The sequence below is a fragment of the Camelus bactrianus genome, chromosome 17 (assembly GCF_048773025.1).
Source record: "Camelus bactrianus isolate YW-2024 breed Bactrian camel chromosome 17, ASM4877302v1, whole genome shotgun sequence".
Taxonomy (NCBI): domain Eukaryota; kingdom Metazoa; phylum Chordata; class Mammalia; order Artiodactyla; family Camelidae; genus Camelus; species Camelus bactrianus.
This window is the reverse complement of record NC_133555.1, coordinates 24,577,702-24,591,168: the sequence shown is the minus strand read 5'-3', so window position 1 is coordinate 24,591,168 and position 13,467 is coordinate 24,577,702. Positions and strand designations below refer to the sequence as shown.

The window sequence follows — 13,467 nt, the reverse complement described above, 5'->3', positions numbered from 1 at the left end:
TAATAAAAATTATAAAATAACTATGTTGTTTGCATAATCGTTGTAGGAATTCAGGGGTAGTTGGAGAGTCAAGTTAAGGAAGATCTGGGGGGAAAAAAGGAAAGAAGTCCACCCCAAAGATGGGTATGTATCACTGATAGTGTCAGGAATTGGGATGAGTTAAATTATTGGAGGTAAGGTGATCTTGTACTTTTGTAGTCCTTCTGCTTTTATATTTAATGATTTTTTTTTAAGCATCAGGACTGACATATGCCTTTCAAGTTTTGGAATTCATATATTTTAAAGTAATGACTGTCTGATTAGATCATGTAGATTTAGAATATGCTAAATCTGAGGAAAATGAGCAGGCTGTTTCTGAAATGTCCCAGTGGGAATAGAAGCTGCACATACTGTCGCTCCTGAAGTGAAAGGGGAAAAACAGATGACGCAGACTCCTTTCTGAGTTACCACCATCATCTTCCACATCTCACTGCCGATGTTTCTTTCTTTCTTTCTTTCTTTTTTTCATTTAAGACAGGGAATACTTTATTTAAATCCATCAGAGAAATGAATAGCTTGGGCCTGTAACAAAGTGTTGTTTTAAAGCATAGGTCAGTAATTGTATATGAGTACACTGCTACATACAAATTAACTGATCAGACCACAACTTTTCAATGTTTAAAACAGAATAAGCTTCCCTGTAAAAGCAGCACCTTTGTGACATTTTAACTTTAGTATTCCTCTCCTTCTTCCTCTCCCTCTCCTTCAACAGAATCTACACCAACCTCCTCATAATCCTTCTCAAGGGCAGCCATGTCCTCACGGGCCTCAGAAAACTCTCCTTCCTCCATGCCCTCACCCACATGCCAGTGAACAAAGGCACGCTTGGCATACATCAGGTCAAACTTGTGGTCCAGGCGAGCCCAGGCCTCAGCAATGGCTGTGGTGTTGCTCAGCATGCACACAGCTCGCTGTACTTTGGCCAGGTCTCCACCAGGTACCACCGTGGGAGGCTGGTGATTAATGCCAACTTTGAAGCCAGTGGGGCACCAGTCCACAAACTGGATAGTACGCTTGGTCTTGATGGTGGCAGTGGCAGCATTGACATCTTTGGGGACCACATCACCACGGTACAACAGGCAGCAAGCCATGTATTTACCATGGCGAGGGTCACATTTCACCATCTGGTTGGCTGGCTCAAAGCAAGCGTTGGTGATCTCTGCTACAGAAAGCTGTTCATGGTAGGCTTTCTCAGCAGAGACGACAGGGCATATGTGGCCAGAGGGAAGTGGATGCGAGGATAGGGTACCAGGTTGGTTTGGAATTCTGTCAAGTCGACATTCAGGGCTCCATCAAACCTCAGGGAAGCAGTGATGGAGGACACAATTTGACCTATCAACCTATTCAGGTTTGTGTAGGTTGGGTGCTCAATATCGAGGTTTCTACAACAGATGTCATAGATGGCCTCGTTGTCTACCATGAAGGCACAGAGTGCTCCAGGGTGGTGTGGGTGGTGAGGATGGAGTTGTAGGGCTCAACTACAGCTGTGGAAACCTGGGGGGCTGGGTAAAATGGAGGACTCCAGCTTAGACTTCTTGCCATAATCGACAGAGAGACAGACGTTCCATCAGCAGGGAGGTAAACCCAGAACCAGTTCTCCCACCAAAGCTGTGGAAAACCAAGAAGCCCTGAAGACCTGTGCACTGGTCAGCCAGTTTCCGAATTCGGTCCAAGACGAGGTCAATGATCTCCTTGCCAATGGTGTAGTGACCGTGGGCATAGTTATTGGCAGCATCTTCTTTGCCTGTGATGAGCTGCTCAGGGTGGAAGAGCTGGCAGTAGGTGCCAGTGTGAACTTCATCAATGACTGTAGGTTCCAGGTTTACGAACACTGCCCTGGGCACATGCTTGCCAGCGCCTGTCTCACTGAAGAAGGTGTTGAAGGAGTCGTCTCCTCCCCCAGTGGTCTTGTCACTTGGCATCTGGCCATCGGGCTGGACGCCATGTTCCAGGCAGTAGAGCTCCCAGCAGGCATTGCCGATCTGGACACCAGCCTGGCCAACGTGGATGGAGATGCACTCACACATAGTTGCTGTTTTGCGGCTGCCGAGGAGATGGCGGAGAGGAGGAGGAGAGGTTGTTGCTTCTTACAGCGTGACTCTTAAGCGGTCGATGTAAGAGAACCTGTCACTGCCGATGTTTCTAAAGCCAAGTGCAGTTTCAGTTTTTAACCTACATCCCCAAAGGGAAACAGTAGATAACCTAATGCACTTCTTCAAAAGTGCTTTATAAGGTAGGCTTAAGGGATTTTTAATTTTTTTTCCACAGGAACTGGATTGTTTGTGTGGAAAGAAAAAAGAAAGTTTTTTAATCTAGGAAACAAATTGCTTGTGGGGTTGAACTTTGAGATCAGTCCATTTTGTACCCTTTCACCTCCAGGAAGGTGGTTGTTAAAGGAATCACAGTGATGAATAATTTGTAGTGGGTTTTTTTTTTTTTTTTTTTTTGGATGATCATTTATATTTCCTTCTTCTAGTTGACTGACAGTGTTAGTTTCAGGTGCTCCAATATTTTTATAGATTATGTTCCTTCTAATATTATTATAAAATGTTGGCTATATTTCCTGTGCTGTACAGTATATTCTTGTATCTGATTTATTTTATACATAGTAGTTTGTACCTCTTAATCCTCTACCCCTATCTCTTCACCCCTCCCTTCCCTCTCCCCCGCCCCCACGATAACGGTTAGTTTGTTCTCATGTTTATATTATATTTACATTTCTCCTCATATTTCCTCTTGATGATTAAAGTTAAGGAAAATGACTTTGGAAAGATTCCAGCCACAAGAAAAACTCCCTATAAGGGATATTTAGTTCATGCTGTGACTCCCTTTTCTGCCTTTTTCCTGAGCAGACATGAGGCAACTCTGATAGAATCACATTGTCTAAATTTGAAAAAAACTTCCCGTGTTTAGTTTCGGTGGATGGGTTATCTCATAGGCTTTTGAAACTGTGAAGATTCTGAGTGGTATCATTACTGTTTCCATTTTCAGTGATCTGTGAAGTAAAAGGTCCCTGTGTAACACAGGATAGTGCAGACAGTAACCGAACCACTGAGATCTGCTTTATTAGGCCATTCTGGGGAACTCATAAATGCTTGATCACTAACCCCATGGACTGTAAATGTCTCCCTTTGCCTGTTCTGGGCCTTAATGCTCATTCCTTATTAGAAGCCTTTAATTTTGGTGTGATGGACACAATTATATCACAATGGCTCCTATGGAGTTGTTAATGTCAATTTGTTCTTAGAAACTTCTTTAAAAGGCCGATTTATTGACTTGATGGGCTGTAAAGCTATTTGCACTTGTGACGAGAATTCCCTTTTTAGGCGGGCATTCGTGCCCATGATGGCTGTATTAACATCCCTCGTTACCCAGTGGAGTCCTGTTCAAGTCTTGAAATTAGTCCATTTATTCCCCAAGGCCACTGTCTGCACTGTTTTACTTGTTTCTTGAAAATGGTGCTTGTTGTAGGGGAGACTACCAACATGTGGGTCTGTCTGAGAAAAATAAAGGCTCTGTAGCAAGAGTCAAAATATCCAAAGATAGGAGCTCCTAGTTTCAGAGGCTCCTGCTGTTAACTTCCTGTGTCCTCATAATTAGCTTGTTGGCCAAGTTTCCCTTTCCCATTTCACTAGCGATTTGTTCCCATGATTTAGACTGTTATTTTCAGCATCAGGGTGTTTTTGAACAGGGCTGTCTTAAGCATCAAGGCAGAAACTCACGTTCCATGCCTAGGACTACTTGATTCATCAATATTTTTAACTGCAGAAATCAGAGTACCTGGGATAATAGAGGGCACTAGTTGTATTGAAATAGTTACCAAAGTATTGTAACTTAAGATTTGATGATACATGACCATTTTTTAACATTACATAACAAGATCTCGTAGCAGGTCTAACGACTATGGTAACGTCGACGTGATCATGAGTGCGCATGACACTCTGAGATACCTGCGGTGACTGTCTCGTGAGTGATTTCTGGTGATGGTAAGTTCTCAAGCACTGCTGTTAGTACTGTGGTTTTGCTTATCTTCATAAATGGAAGGAAATGCTACATGGTAAATTCAGCAACCAGTGTGAGGTTGTTGAGAATAAAAATAAGTCTCTTCGTCATTTCAGGTTCTAACTCGGTTGTTCTAGACTGAGGGCCAGAGACTTCTGCTGTAAAGAGCTACTTAATAAGCACTTTCGGCTTTGTAGGGTATCTAGTCTCTGTTGCAGCTACTCAGCTCTGCCACATGAAAGCAGCTGTAGACAGTACCTCAGTGAGTGATCAGGGCTGTGTTTCAATAAAACTTTATTTAGATAAACAGGCAGAGGTCTGGACTTGGCCCATGGGCCATTGTTTGCTAACTCCTTTTCTAAATGAAACCTTGCTGTCAAGACTCATTCCACACCTTGGGCGACAGATGCTCACTCTGGGGCTTAATCACTGATAACCGTTCTTCTTTGTCCTTATGCACACATCTTCCTTATCTGTCAGGTTTAGATGCTGTGTCCGTCACATTCCTTCTGTATTCAGTTTCAGTGGGCATGTGTATCGAGCCCTTGTCTGTCTGGTGTCTTCCAATACAAAGATGATTAAGAAATATTCTGTGGCTTTATAAAACTTCATACTAGTTGGGGAGACCAACACATATAAATGAGTAACTTTAAATATACTGTTGTCATTGCTACAATAGTTGTGCATAAAATGCTACAGGATTTATGAGGAGAACAAAAAAATAATGCTGTATGTCTTCTTGGGTGACCTCTCAGTGCTTTGGTCAATCCTTTATATAGATGCCTTTTGTTCTTTTCAGGACCCAATGTGTCTGAAAAATCACCGTGTTTATGAAATAAACATTTTATTTGAAAAGGGCAGAGAGTTTACAAAACAAGTGTTTAGATTATGGTAATGAAGGTTTATTCACAGATAGTGATGACATATTCCTTTGGACAAACTTTGTTTCAAATGAGTAGGTTTTTATTTTAGGCTTCTATTTTAAATGAGCTGAGGTACAGATGACACTCACAGTGTAGTCCTCTAATCTGGAGGAGTGAATTTATGCAAGGAGTGAGTGCCCACAACTGGCATATGCCATCCTGTTCATCAAGCTATTTAGGACTTCACTTTGAGCAGCTCTTGCCTGTTAGCATCAGGGTCACCGTGGCCAAGGGTTATTTGCTGTATTCACTCCAGTGGGTGGTGTCCACCTGAGTTTCAAGAGTTTACAGGCTGCACTGAGCTCAGTGGGGCAGACTAGTGTGATCACTTGGCTGGGTCTGTCTTGGGCAGTGGGGGACTGGGGCTGGCTGCTCTCTTCCCATCTCTCACCTGCACTGTGGGAAGCCTGCGGACTGGTTGTTTTTCTGTTGATTGAGAAAGTCTTTATCCACTGAAGTCGAGGGATGGACTGCTGGGTGGTGGGCCATTAGGGTTGCTGGCTTTCTCCCTGCATTCTTTTTGTCACAAGCATAGGGTACATGTGAGAGCTATCTTGTCTTCACAGCTATTCTAAGACCCTATTTATCATGAACTTGGAGTTGAATGAGAAGTGTTTTAGTCCAGTGGTTTGGATTAAAATTGAACTTGATGGCAAAATTCAGACCAGATGCTGTTTTACTGGAAACATCAATATTGAGTTTATTTCAGTTTTCAGAGTTAGCGTAAGAACTATCATGGGGAACAGAATTGCTGCTGAGGTGGTACTGACCTTCATGGGTAAAATATGGATAAAATATTCTTCTAAGGTTATGAATATATACTTTGCCTCCACGTGGCGAAGGACTTATGGAAGGAACAGAACCATTGTAGCTATTTACTTTGCCTTTGGTTTCACAGCTTCACCAAGACAACTTCTCAGTCTCAGAATCCTTTCCATGTCTAAAATTCTTTGGCTTCTTTGATTTTTTTTTTCTTTTGGTGATTTTATTTTCCCCCTGAAATTTAGTTATTTACAATGAAATTTAATTATTTTGTCTGGGAAAGCCTGTCTGACTAAGTGGTTCATCTTTGCCATAAGTAAGTACAACGATTGATTTGTTGATAAGTCTTTGTATATCAATAAGATAAAGTATATGTAAACTCTGATCTTTTGATCTCTTGTATATTTCTTAAGGAATGTTTGGTTGAAATGAATTATAAATCAACATCTCTTTTTTCCTCTTATTGTGTTAAGATGAGACATGGGTCATCAATTTAAGACGACAACAATCCAGTCAGTTTTGCCATGTTGTTAAATTATTCATGGAACAGGGGAAAGAAGTATGATGTGGTTTTTATTATTTTTTACTTTTCTTCTCTGCATGTATTTATGTATAATTAATCCTGAGCTATTAGAGCTGAAGCTTTGGGGGTGGCTTTGAGGAGCCGGAAACCAGCATTTTTCAGGGGGCAGGACAATAAAGTCAGCCTTTCCCTAGGATACTTAGAACGTCATGTTTCTTAGATTTGAATTCAGGCTTGCTCCCACAGAGGCTGGGAAATTATTTTCTATTGTAAAGATGAGTTCCTCGAGACATGTTGTTCCGGCCTTTGATTCAACATCATCAAGTAACTTGAGGAACTAAAAATGATCCTATTACATAGATAATCTGCTTGAGGCAGGACTTGGGCAGGTATTTGTAACCGTTTTGAGGGCTCGGAACCGCTGTATTTGTAATGAGTGTATTTGTAATCCTTATTCAGTGATTAGTCTACAGACAGCAAGTCTTTATGATCGTTGGGGCCTTGTTTAAGGTGCTCTCTTGTGTTCAGAGGTATTATTTATGAATGAACTTATTTTAATCTCATCCCACTTTTTGGATTTTGTTAATGATTTGCAGAGTGTGAAGAGAGGAGGAAGGCAGAAAAGTACATATTTAATGCACCTTTATGAATAATAAGCAGGAGTATGAGTTTTAGAGGCTGGAATGCCTCAGTGACTGGAGCTCATCTTTCCGCTTGAGTTGCTGTGACCTCAGAGGACAGAGTTTTGGAGGGCCAGGGTGAGAGGATGTGTCACCTTACAGTCGGTGCGGTGTTACCAGAGGGTCCCTGGCCAGCACGTGGATGGGAACCCCCCCGCCCCCTCCTAAACACACAAGACTTTATGCCTTTACTTCATCCCCTTAGTGGCCTCATGTTGGCACCTTTCTCTCTGCCTTTGGCCCTTCCCACCAATGAATTCAGGGATTTAGGTTCAAATCTCAGGTGTGCTTTTTACATATCCTTTAATTCTTTTTTCCATGGAACATTTTTCTCTCTCTCTCTTTTCCTAGCCCACAGCTTACCATTCATTCATTAAAGAGAAAGTTGACAGAGATGCTTTGAGGGTGGCATGTGAAATAAAACTAGTTGAGGAAGGGTTTCTGAGGTTGAGTGGTCGCGAGTACCGAAGGCATGTCAAGAGTTGTGCCCCTCGGGCCAGCCCGTCCTTTCCCTGGGCGCTCTCTCCACCCCCACTCCACACAGTTCAAGCAGGGCTGTCTGTCATAGTGCTCGGAATAGGCGTGGGCCGCTTACCTAGCCCAGTGTTGTTTTTAAGACTCGTCTGTTCCAAGCAAGACTAATGAGTGTCTTCCTTTAGTTTGCTAGATGGATCCCTTAATAAAAGAGAATTTCTCTTTTTTTGCATGTGTTTGTGTTTCCCATCCAAAGGAGAGTGTGCTGCGGTTTTCCCTTTGTGAGGGTTAACTTCCTGCCCTCAAAATCAGAAAGAGAGTTAGAGCCCTGATGATACCCATGCCGGCTGTGGAACCAGCTGCACTGGAAGCCCCAAGCCTTACACTTTCCACTTATATAAGTCAGTTAATTCCTTTTTTCTTCTCTTTATCCACTTAGATTTATATCCCTTTCAATCAGAAACTACCCAAGTGATACACTAGGGGGAGGGGCACAAAAAGTCACTGATTTAAAATCAACAGCGAGTTACTATTAGAAGCCCAGCAACTAGGGTTACCAGCTCAGGGCCCTAACCTGCACATCGACAGGAGTCCAGATTCAGCTCTTTGGGTGCTGTCTGCTTGTCTTCTCTGTGGCAGCCAGCCCCCACCCCCTACCAGTTTCCTTTTAGCTAAAAGGATCAAAATTAAGAACGCGTTTGGCTAGGCTGTAAAAAAGAAACTGTGAATCATTTGCTTTCTGTTTCTCCCTGCCATACAGAAATAGACATCTTTTTGATTATTCAGTTAGAGCAAAACTGATGTTTCTCTGTGGCATGTTGAAGTTGTTTCCACCAGATACCTTGTTGGCGTAAACTGATTGCGACGGAGGAGGCGACATCCCCCAAGGCAGATAACGGCGCAGTTTTGGTGTATCTGCTTAGTGCTGGAGGCTCACTTCTGTGTTCAGTTTGCTCAAGAGCCTCATGGCTCTGTGAGCACAGATGATGATTTTGGATAAATGCTTTTATCTAGATCCTGGGGTTTTTTGTTTTTTGTTTTTAGTTTTACAACTCTCTCCTATTTTCTACCCCTACCCCCATTTAATTTTTTTAAAAAATCAATAAAATTATTATAATGAGTTATTATGGACTTGTCTCTGGGGTGTCTTTTTTTTTTTTTAAGGATGGTTATATTAGATTTACTATTATTTTTAAAATTCTCCTTGTCTTTATTTTTATATTGCCATCTGTTTTTTTCAGTTTTCTCAGATTGTTTACGGTTTCCGTTTTTCCCTCCATACATTTTCTGGAATTTGGCTCTCCTTCTCTGACACAATAGGTCAGGCTTTCAAAAATCTGGCCCCTGTGTAACTTGACTTTTTCCATAGTCAACACACTGCCTATGCCTTCCGAAGTCTTTCATCTCTTGGGTCTTTGAGCAGATGTTAACTGTTTAAATATTTTGTTGTTTGGGTGTAAAGAAAGTTGAAATGTAAGACGTCAGTGATAGCATGCTTTGCTTATACCAGAGCAGATTGCTGCCTGCTAGTTAAATATGCAAACGTCTCTAAAACACGGAGAGTTCCTCTTATGCATTTTAACCACAATCTACAGGTTGTGTATTCTGAAAAATGAGCTAAATTCATCAGGTAATAATGAAGATTTTTGTTGTGCCTAGAACATATCTAAACACTGGCCTATTTATTCTCTGAATTGGTTTGCAACAGTGGGACCTTTCCTGGTGATGGACTCAGGCTGCCCTGTGGGAATGAGAAAGGAATTGGGTGTGTTTTATGCTCCATCATTTCTGGTTCATGTATTAGTGATGCTATTTTGACTTATTTGGTCATAATACAAATGGCTAAAATAAACAGATAGTGAATCACTGATGTTGTAAAATCAGCAGGGATGGGACATCACTCTTGGTAGTAGTAACAGCTTGAGTAGCATCAGTGACCAGCATTCACTGCATGCCTAGCATGTCTGACACCGGGCCCAGTGACTCATTTAATTCTTCAGCCAACTCCGTGTGTTACTTGGTCCCTATGATGGCACCATTTTCGAGATGAGGGAGCTGAGGCTGAGAACGGTAAGCTGGCTTTCCTAGGTCATGCAACTAATAAGGCGTGGAGCTGGGACTGCAGCCTCTGTGGTCTGAGTCCATTGCCTCAAAGCACACTTGTTTGTGCTCCAGGCCTTCAGAGCACAGGCTGTGAAGGTGAGGAGGACTTGGAGTCACTAAATCTTAGTGTTTTCATCTGTAGAGAGTAGATGGGAACAGTATCTACCTTCAGCGTGTTGAGAGGTTAAACGACAAAGTACAGATGCCTGGCTGGTAAGTGCTCAGTAAATACCACCCGTTATCATTATTCTTAAGGACTTTGGTTAGTGTTGTGCTGTAGAACTTCATGTACACTGTGTCTCTCGCCCCCAACCCCTATGATGAAGAGGCCCCCGGACAGTAACAGTTCATAATGGCTTTGAGTGTCGTCATAACTTTGGGTAGATAATGCATCACAACCTCTGTCGTACGTGATGTATTAAATAATTGAACAGCAGCAGGTTTCTCCTTAACTTTATTCAGATTTCGTCCTTGGCCTGTTCCCCACCAGCCAAAATGAGGAGAAATTTGTAGCTCGGTCCCTCAAGTTGAAAGTGGGCATTAATACTAGCAAATTCCCTTTAATAATCGCATTAAATTTGATGACCAGGTGGGACATCCTTCTAGCTTGTAACTGCAAATAATGTCTCTGGGAGACAAGGGAGCGTTTCCCAAATGTTAACCACTGAGCAAGATGAAAGAGACTGAAGACCTGGGAGACCGATGGTCGGAGTTATTAATCTGATGGTCCACACTCAGGTAACTGGCGTTAGGTTTCCTGAGTACCTGTGGCTCCTTAGTCTTAGCTGCAGAAATAGAAAAGAATATTGTAGGAACCTGTCCCGGAGCAAAGATTATTGATACATTTTCCTTTTACAGGACTCAGAACAAAAGAGGACTGTAATTAATAATGGCTCTGACTCTTGGGGTTATCAAAGAGGAGTCATTAAATCCAGCAGCAGGCGAGCTGATAGCTGCCCGCACAAGAACCTCACTGGGCAGAACTTGGCTCCTTGGGGCAAATGAAGCCATGTAGTTGCTTAGAAAGGATGAATGCCGATGTGGCCTCCGGCTTGGGGAGGAACATTTGGCAAGAGTCACAGGGTAGCATGGGTGTTGAGCCTTCATGCGTATTGACCACACCAGGGGACCCCTGTGTGTGTGTGGTTCCCCTGTAGTTACAGGAGGGGTATCGGTTTTGGGTCTATAAATGTTTGTTTCCTTATCTTTGTTCTCAGTAACAAAGGAGAGGAGAGTCTTGGTAGGAACATGACTATGAGAAAAAACGACTCTGTCCTGTGGGAGGGGAAGCACAGGCCTGAACTGGTAGGCTTTATTGTTTCTGGTGTCACCATTAACGAGGAGCCAGTTCACCGCCTTCTGCCCTTTGTCAATCAAAGCTTTGGTTTTTCGGTTGGAAAAGAGGTTCCCCCTCTAGTGCTGTCAATTGCCAGTGGTTCATCGACACTCTTAAGTTCAGAGCTGTGAAGCCAAGCTGCTGGGTCTGTAGGCAGATGTCAGAATTGTTCTGCGCTGACTGCTGTGAGCCTGGCGTGGAGAAGGGCCCTTAAGAGTGCCCTGTGTTTCCACTCCTGGGTTCCCGAATCTTCTGCTCTACTTTTTAACGTCAAAAAGAAAGAGGATGAGTCGGGAGTAGGGGATAGAAGGAAGGAGAGAGAGAGGAGAAAGGAAAGAAAAAAAAAAAGGAAAAGGGAAAATGGGACCTTCCTACCATAATATAAAAAAGTCAGGGATTTTGAGACTGTCTGCTGACCCCAAGCATACAGTAATTCTGGTGGAACATTATGGTCATGTACTTTTTTTCTTCCTTTTTAAAATATTTGTCTACATTTTTAACACATAAAGTCTTCATGAATTATTTCTTCTAGGAATAAACTTTTTCCACAAAGACTAACCCTGCCCAGCATAGGACAGGTCTTCTAAGCGTTCACTGGCTGTGATAGGGGAAGGAAGCACTTCAGATGTTTGTGGAAAGTAATTGGCGCACCCAGAAATGTAAATTCTAATGCAACATTTTAGACTCCCTTCTCCCCCATGCACATTCCCACCAGAATACCGTAAGTGCCAGTCAGTGACAGCTAGTTAATTCTTTTGGTAGTTACAAAGGGTTCATTAGATGTTGAAAATCACGTCAGGCATGAAATCACTTTATTCGTGTAACGCTGGTTGAAATCACTTGCGACTTCCTGACCTGCCTCTGAGGCTTGTGTACAGAACCTCACCCGAATGGGAATAAAAATTTTTCAGTCAGTTTGCATTTTTAAAAAACCTATTCTCTGCCACTTTCCTAAGGCGCTCAAAGTGTTGTTGCTTTAAAGTGTTTTGATCTTTTCCGTTTTAGCTTTGTGTTGGAGGGGGCCCTTAACGAAGGCTGTCTACTTGTTTTCATTTGTAAAAGTTTTCAGCTAATTGTTGGCTCAGAAATAGTATGAAAACTCAAGAGTCGGGTACCAGGACTTGACTAGTGAATTGAATAACCTGAGCAGCAACCAGAGAACAAAGCAGTCAGTGGAGGAAACTGGAAGCCTGGGGCATCTTTGGGTGCCCGTTGATAAGGCAGAGCTGCGTAGTCTGGCTCCCTCTGTCCCTGAGCTCCGTTCCCATCAGTGCTGACACTGGAACCTCGGAGGGTTCCTTGATCTTTTATACTTTCCCCTCCAATGACGAGGGACATGAACATTTTTTTGTGAATACATGAATATAAACATTTTGTTTTAAAATAGTTTTAGATTTATGGAAAAATTGAGAAGAACCCACAGAGGGATCTCATAGACCCCATATCCAGTTTTCACTGTTCGTGACCTGTTTGTATTTGTTGGGTACGTGGGTCATAACCAACGAGCCAGAGTTGATCCATTGTTATTAAAACTCCCTGCTTACTTGGACTTCCTCACTATTTATGTAACGTCCTTTCCTGTTCTAGGATGCCGTCCAGGGTGCCATGTTACATTTAGTTGTCACATCCCTTTAGCGTCCTCTGGGCAGTGACAGGTTCTCAGACTTGCCTTGTTTTTGATGATCTTGACAGTTTTGAGGAGTACTTGGCAAGTACTTCCTAGAATGTCCTTAGATTTGGGTCTGTCTGACGTCTTTGTCGTGACGGGATGGGGGTTGCAGGTTTTGGGTGGAAGATAACAGAAGTCAAGAACCATCTTCACAACATTGTATCAAAGGTACTTGCCCTCAGCATGGTGTATGACTGTGGATAATGATCTTGATCACCTGGCAGTGTTTGTTAGGTTTCTTTGCTGTAAATGAACCCCAGCCCCACCCTCAGCCTCACTGCACTATGCTCTTGGGAAAGGATTCAGTTGTTACTCTTAAGGAGCAGGGAGTTCTGGTCTACCCTCTTGAGCGTTACCCCCCCACCCCGACCAGTAAGTGTATTTATTAATTAGGAATTGAATTCTTCATTTGAGAGATGGAATATTTGTTATTTTTTTTTAGTAGATTTTATTTTTTAGAGCTAGTTTTAGGATCACAGCAACATTAAGTGGCATGCACAGAGATTTCCCATGTACCTCACCCCGCAACACCTGCCAAGCCACCTCCATTATCAGTATCCCCCACCAGAGCCGTCTACTTGTTACACTCAGTGGGCCTGTATTTACACACCATTGTTACCCAAAGTCCATGGTTTACCTTAGGGTTTGCTCTTGACGTTGTTCTTTCTACGGATTCTTTCCATGTCTAATGACAATGTCCATCATTGCAGTATTGTACAGAAGAGACAGATTCTTTCTTAATTTGGGTGGTGACATCCTATCACATTTAAGAATGAAGACAATGAGGCCAGACCAGCCTGGGTATAAATCCCAACTCTACTCCTTCCTAGCTGTGTAACAGGAGGCTAATGATGAGAGTATAGTGGACATTAAATGAAATAATCTATGGTGCAATGCTGAGCCCAGGACCTGGCAAGTTCTTCATATCTATTGCTTAATAAATATTGTGGTCATGT

General features: G+C 42.6%; 1 protein-coding gene and 1 pseudogene across 5 annotated transcripts in view; one reads left to right on the top strand and one right to left on the bottom strand.

The window, feature by feature from the left end:
- The window catches only part of PTPRG (protein tyrosine phosphatase receptor type G), a 673,139-nt gene that overhangs the window by 192,059 nt on the left and 467,613 nt on the right, over window positions 1–13,467 (top strand). The window lies entirely within an intron of this gene.
- LOC105079545 (tubulin alpha-1A chain-like) lies at window positions 52–2,498 on the bottom strand (annotated as a pseudogene).